The sequence below is a fragment of the Bubalus bubalis genome, chromosome 1 (assembly GCF_019923935.1).
Source record: "Bubalus bubalis isolate 160015118507 breed Murrah chromosome 1, NDDB_SH_1, whole genome shotgun sequence".
Taxonomy (NCBI): domain Eukaryota; kingdom Metazoa; phylum Chordata; class Mammalia; order Artiodactyla; family Bovidae; genus Bubalus; species Bubalus bubalis.
Window position 1 is genome coordinate 186,335,885 of NC_059157.1, and position 7,038 is coordinate 186,342,922.

The window sequence follows — 7,038 nt, forward strand, 5'->3', positions numbered from 1 at the left end:
AGGCTCGAGCTGCAACATCAGCTTTTCCTTGGGTCTCCAAATTGTAACCCACTTTGGCATTCTTGCCTTGAGAACCCCACGAACAGTATGAAAAGGCAAAAAGATACAACATTGAAAGATGAACCCCCAGGTCAGTAGTTGTCCAATATGCTACTGGAGAAGAGTGGGGAAATAGCTTCAGAAGGAATAAAGAGGCTGAGCCAGAGTGGAAACAATACTTAGTTGTGGATGCGTCTGGTGGTAAAAGTAAAGTCCAATACTGTGAAGAACAATATTGCACAAACCTGGAATGTTAGGTCCATGAATCAAGGTAAATTGGAAGTGGTCAAACAGGAGATGGCAAGAGTGAACATCAATACTTTGGGAATCAGTGAACTAAAATGGATGGGAATAGCGAATTTAATTCAGATCACCATTATATCTACTACTGTGGGCAAGAATCCCTTTGAAGAAATGGAGTAGCCTTCCTAGTCAACAAAAGAGTCCAAAATGCATTATTTGGTTGCAATCTCAAAAATGACAGAATGATCTTGCTAGGCTTCCAAGGCAAACCATTCAATATCACAGTAATCCAAGTCTATGCCCCAACCATTAATGCCAAAGAAGATGAACAGTTCTATGAAGACCTACAAGACCTTCTAGAACCCAAAAAAAAAAAAAAAAAAAAAAAAATGTCTTTTTTATCATAGGGGACTGGAATGCAAAAGTAGGAATTCAAGAGATACCTGGAGTAACAGGCAAGTTTGGCCTTGGAGTACAAAATGAAGCAGGGCAAAACAGACTTTTGCCAAGAAAACACACTGGTCAAAGCAAACACCCTCTTCCAACAACACAAGAGATGACTTTACACATGGACATCACCAGATGGTCAATACTGAAATCAGACTGATTATATTCTTTGCAGCTGAAGATAGAGAGGCTCTATACAGTCAGCAAAAACAGGACAGGGAGCTGACTGTGGCTCAAATCATGAACTCCTTATTGTAAAATTCAGACTTAAGTTGAAGAAAGTAGGGAAAACCACTAGACCATTCAGGTCTGACCTAAATCAAATCCAAATCCAAATTTGTGTGTGTGTGTGTGTGTGTTTAAAGTGTGCACTTTATTGAACTGGTCTCAAGTCAGTGTACAGGAAAGCCCTGGCTGCCTCTGCACCTCAACCTGCTCCCAGGGGGACCAAAAGCCTTCATACATCTCAAGTTGGGGGACAAAAAAAGGGGGCCATGATGGCTGGCCATTCAACATAAAACAAACAAAAAGAACAAGTATTAAGGCAAAGACTAAAAATAATTTTTTCTTTGGAGTACATAATTTACACAAAAGCGATGCTATCACCTCCCCTGTGTGGACTCGGGCGAGGACTGGCTCCTTCTCTTTAGGGAGAAGTGGGGTGGCTTTTGGGAAGGCAAAGGACTTCCTATAACAATGTTATCTCATGATATTTGGAATGACTATTAAAAAAAAAACAGTACAATCCAAGTCCACTGCCACATTGTAGAACTTTGGGGATGTTCGATCCAACCAACTGCTGTCACCTTCACCGTTTCAGTTTTTAAATCCTGAGTCAAGCGCCAAAAAAAAAAACAAAAATTAAAAAAGACACAAACAAAACAAATAAAGCAATGTCAATCTCATCTCGTTTTCTGCGCAAGCTAGGTTTTGTCAAGAAAAAGGATGTAACACAACTAACAGTCCGCCTAGAAGCATTTACAGTGGACAATGGAGGGGCCAGACTCATGGTACTCCTGCTTGCTGATCTACATCTGCTGGAAGCTGGACAGCAAGGCCAGGATGGAGCTGCCAATCCACACGGAGTGCTTGTGCTCAGGGGGGCGCGATGATCTTGACCTTCATCATGCTGGGTTCCAGGGCAGTGATCTCTTTCTGCATCCTGTCTGTGATGCCGGGGTACATGGTGGTCCTGCCAGACAGCACAGTGTTGGCATAGAGGTCCTTGCAGATGTCAACGTCACACTTCATGATGGAATTGAAGGTAGTTTCGTGAATGCCGCAGGATTCCATGCCCAGGAAGGAAGTCTGGGAGAGAGCCTCAGGGCAGCAGAACCATTCATTGCTGATGGTGATGACCTGCCCGTCCGGCAGCTCGTAGCTTTTCTCCCTGGAGGAGCCGGAGGCCACGGTGGCCATTTCCTGCTCGAAGTCCAGGGCGACATAGCAGAGCTTCTCCTTGATGTCGCAGACGATTTCCCGCTTGGCCATAGTGGTGAAGCTACAGCCATGCTCCGTGAGGATCTTCATAAGGTAGTCTGTCAGGTCCCAGCCAGCCAGGTCCAGATGAAGGATGGCATGGGGGAGGGCGTACCCCTCATAGATGGGCACCGTGTGGGTGACCCTGTCACCGGAGTCCATCATGATGCCGGTGGTGTGGCCAGAGGCATCAGGGACAGCACAACCTGGATGGCCACGTACATGGCGGGGGCATTGAAGGTCTCGAACATGACCTGGGTCATCTTCTCACGGCTGGCCTTGAGGGTTAAGGGGGCCTCAGTCAGCAGCACGGGGTGCTCCTCAGGGGCCACACGCAGCTCGTTGTAGAAGGTGTGGTGCCAGATCTCCATGTCATCCCAGTTGGTGACAATGCCATGTTCAATGGGGGTACTTGAGGGTCAGGATGCCTCTCTTGCTCTGGGCTTCATCATCCACATAGGAGTCCTTCTGGCCCATGCCCACCATCATGCCCTGGTGCCAGGGGCACCCCACAATGGAGGGTAAGACGGCCTGGGGAGCATCGTCACCCGTGAAACTGACTTTGCACATGCCGGAGCCTGTTGTCGACCACGAGCGCGGCAATATCATCATCCATGGAGAACAGTTGCGGTGTCCACCAGCGGTGAAGATGGAGCAGCGAAGGGAGAGGCCTGTGCTGGTGGGGCGGACGCAGACTTGCGTGGACATACAGTGGAAATTACAAAAAGATTCAAGGGATTAGATCTGATAGATAAAGTACCTGAAGAACTATGGACAGAGGTTCATAACATTGTACAAGAGGAAGCAATCAAAACCCTCCCCAAGAAAAAGAAATGCAAAAAGGCAAAATGGTTGTCTGAGGAGGCCTTACAAATAGCTGAGAAAAGAGAAGCGAAACACAAAAGATAAAAGGAAAGATATACCCATTTGAGTGCAGAGTTCCAAAGAATAGCAAAGAGACATAAGAAAGCCTTCTTAAGTGAACAGTGCAAAAATAGAAGAAAACAACAAACTGGGAAAGACTATAGCTCTTTTCAAGAAAATTAGAGATACCAAAGGAATATTTTATGCAAAGATGAGCACAATAAAGGGCAGAAATGGTATGGACCTAACAAAAGCAGAAAATATTCAAAGGAGGTGTCAAGAATACACAGAAGAACTGTACAAAAAAGGTCTTAATGACCAGGATAACCACAATGGTATGATCACTCACCTAAAGCTAGACATCCTGGAATGGGAAGTCAATTGGGCCTTAGGAAGCATCACTATGAACAAAGCTAGTGGAGGTGATGGAATTCCAGTTAAGTAATTTCAAATCCTAAAAGATTATGCTGTGAAAGTACTGCAGTCAATATGCCAGCAAATTTGGAAAACTCAGCAGTGGCCACAGGACTGGAAAAGGTGAGTTTTCATTCCAATCCCAAAGAAAGGCAATGCCAAAGAAAGTTCAAACTACCGTACAATTGAGCTCATTTCACATGCTAGCAAGGTAATGCTCAAAATCCTTAAGGTAGACTTCAACAGTATATGAACTGAGAACTTCCAGGTATACAAGCTGGATTTAGAGAAGGCAGAGGAACCAGAGATCAAATTGCCAACATCTGTTGGATCATAGAAAAAGCAAGGGAATTACCAAAAAAAAAAAAAAAATCTACTTCTGCTTCATTGATTATGCTAAAGCCTTTGACTGTGGATCATAACAAACTGAGAAATTCCTAAAGAGATGGGAATACCAGACCATCCTACCTGCCTCCTGAGAAACCTGTATGCATGTCAAGAAGCAACAGTTAGAACCAGACATGGAACAGCGGACTGGTTCCAAATTGGGAAAGGAGTACATCAAGGTTGTATATTGTTACCTGCTTATCTAACCTATATGCAGATTATATCATGTGAAATGACAGGCTGGATGAATCACAAGCTAGAATCAAGATTGCCAGGAGAAATATCAATAACCTCAGGTATGCAGATGACACCACCCTTATGGCAGAAAGTGATGAGGAGCTAAAGAGCCTCTTGATGAAAGTGAAAGAGAGCAGTGAAAAAGCTGCCTTAAAACTAAACATTCAGAAAAACTAAGATCATGGCTTCCAGTCCCCTCGTTTCATTGCAAATAGATGGGGGGGAAATGGAAACAGTGGCAGATTTTATTTTCTTGAGCTCCAAAATCATTGTGGATGGTGACTGCAGCCATGAAATTAAAAGATGCTTGTTCCTTGGAAGAAAAGCTATAACAAAGCTAGAGAGCATATTAAAAAGCGGAGATAGCACTTTGCCAACAAAGTTCTTTACAGTCAAAGCTATGGTTTTTCCTGTAGTCATGTATGGATGTGCGAGTTGGACCATAAAGAGGACTGAGCACCAAAGAATTGATACTTTTGAGCTGTGGTACTAGAGAAGACTCTTGAGAAGCCCTTGAACTGCAAGGAGATCAAACCAATGAATTTTAAAGAAAGTCAACCCTGAACATTAATTGGAAGGACGGATGCTAAAGCTCCAATTCTTTGGCCACCTGAAGCTCCAATACTTTGATCCAACTCATTGCAAAAGATTGAAGGCAGGAGGAGAAGGGGGAGACAAAGGATGAGATGGTTGGACAGCATCACTGACAGCATTGGCACATGAGTTTGAGCAAGTTCAGGGAGATGGTGAAGGACAGGGAAGCCTGGTGTGCTGCAGTCCAAGGGGTCACAGAAGCGACTGAACATATCCATTTGAAATAGAGCAGGACCCTATGGTCCTTCCCTTCCCTCCATGCCCTCTGCCTGCCTTTCATCTATGGAAAACTTTAGCCAGAGATTAATTTTAATCAGAGAATTGAGAAATGTGGAAACAAAGGAAAACAATCAAAGGAGACTAAATAATAATAGTGTAGTCATTAAGCATAGTCAAAAACCTTTAATTTTTTCTCAAGAGCTATAGATGGGCTTCCTTGGCAGCTCAGTTGGTAAAGGATCCTCCTGCATTTTGGAAGAGCTGGGTTCAATTCCTGGGTTGGGAAGATCATCTGGAGAAAGGAATGGCTACACACTGCAGTATTCTGGCCTGGAGAATTCCATGGACTGTATAGTCCATCTGGACGCAAAGAGTCGGATACGACTATGCAACTTTCACTTTCATAGATAATATTCTGAGCCATGTCCTGTGAGCTGTCCTATAGATACCAAAACACCAGGTAGAGAATTTAACTACATGATGACCAGACTGTACCCAGGACATGAGCTGCCACACATCCAAGAACTGGCTGCAAAGAAATAAGAACAAATGGACCCTGGAACTGAATATTAACTGTACCTAAACAACCAAGATGATGTTGGTCAGAGCACTGATGACCAATTTGAAGATGACTTAGAGATGACTGTGTTGTGTCTGCATGTAGACCCTCCCCCAATCTGTCTATAAAAACTCTCATCCCCTGTTTGTCAGGGTGGGGAGGAGTCAGCCTTTGGACAGATGTCTACCAGCCTTCCCCTCAGGTGCCGGCATCTGAAATAAAGCCAACTTTCCTTTCCATCAGTCTGGCCTGTTTCTTGGCGTTTGAGAGGTGAGCAGCCAGACCCACACACCTCTTTTAGTAATATATTGAGTTGGTGATGCCATCCAACCATCATATACTTTGTCGTTCCCTTCTCCTCCTGCCCACAGTGAACTCAGGATGACTCTGTGCAGACTGTCTGCTGATGCATGGGCCTCTGCTGGTTATTTGGCCTGAGGCTTATCAGCACTGGAGCCTGCAGCCTGTCGAGTGGGTCCAGGTCTTGGTCCAAAATGTGGACCTTTGAGAGAGCTCACTCCAATCAATATTCCCTGTGTCTTCCACTACCAGTGTCCTTGCCCCCACAGTGAGCTATTGACCTTCACCTCCCCAGGAAACTGTCCTTAGGGAGGTGGAGCCCAGGTCCCCATGGAGGTACTGCTTTGTTTGGGGTACCAGTGCACATGAGACCTGTGCACACCCTCCAAGAGTGGATTCTCTGCTTCCCCCAGCTCTGTGGGGGGTCTTTACTCAAGCCCTGCTGACCTTCAAGGCTAAATGCTCTAGGGGCTCTTCCCCTCAATGCCAGACTCTCAGACTGTCTTGGAGGGCTATCTTTCTATGGGAACATCCCTTTGTAGTGTGTGTGGGTTTAATGCTTTTTGGCACGAGGGCTATTTTTAGTATAGATGTCTGCCACCTCTTTTCTCAGTGTGTGCTGGCCATTCCCCCTTGGTAGCAGGTGTGACGGACATTGTGACCAGAGCACTGCATACTGAACGGGGCCTTTTCTTTGCTTTATGGGTGTCACCACCTTATCAGAGGCAGGATCTGCTCCCTAGTTGTTGGAATCGAAGCCCTCAGATCTGTTTCTTAGCTGTGTTTCTGATCTAAGGTGTGAGGCAGATGGGACTGGAGCACTCCCACAGGGAAAGAAGGCACTGAGTATTCCTGTTGCTGTTGTTCAGTCACTAAGTTGTGTCCAACTCTTCGCAACCCCATGGACTGTAGCATGCCAGACTTCCCTGTCCTTCACCATCTCCCTGAATTTGCTCAAACTCATGTCCCTTGAGTCGGTGATGCCAACCATCTCATGCTCTGTCTTCCCCTTCTCCTCCTGCCCTCAATCTTTCCCAGCATCAGGGTCTTTTCCAATTAGTCGGCTCTTCACATCAGGTGGCCAAAGTACTGAAGCTTCAGCTTCAGTATCAGTCCTTCCAATGAATATTTTCTTCAGGATTGACTGGTTTGATCTCCTTGCTGTCTAAGTGATTCTCAAGAACCTTCTCTAGCACCACAGTTCAAAAGTATCAATTCTTTGGGGCTCAGCCTTCTTTATGGTCCAACTCTCTCAT

At 45.4% G+C, this 7,038-nt stretch overlaps 1 pseudogene; it reads right to left on the minus strand.

The window, feature by feature from the left end:
* Positions 1-1,540: 1,540 nt before the first annotated feature.
* LOC102397934 lies at positions 1,541-2,824 on the minus strand (annotated as a pseudogene).
* Positions 2,825-7,038: the final 4,214 nt, after the last annotated feature.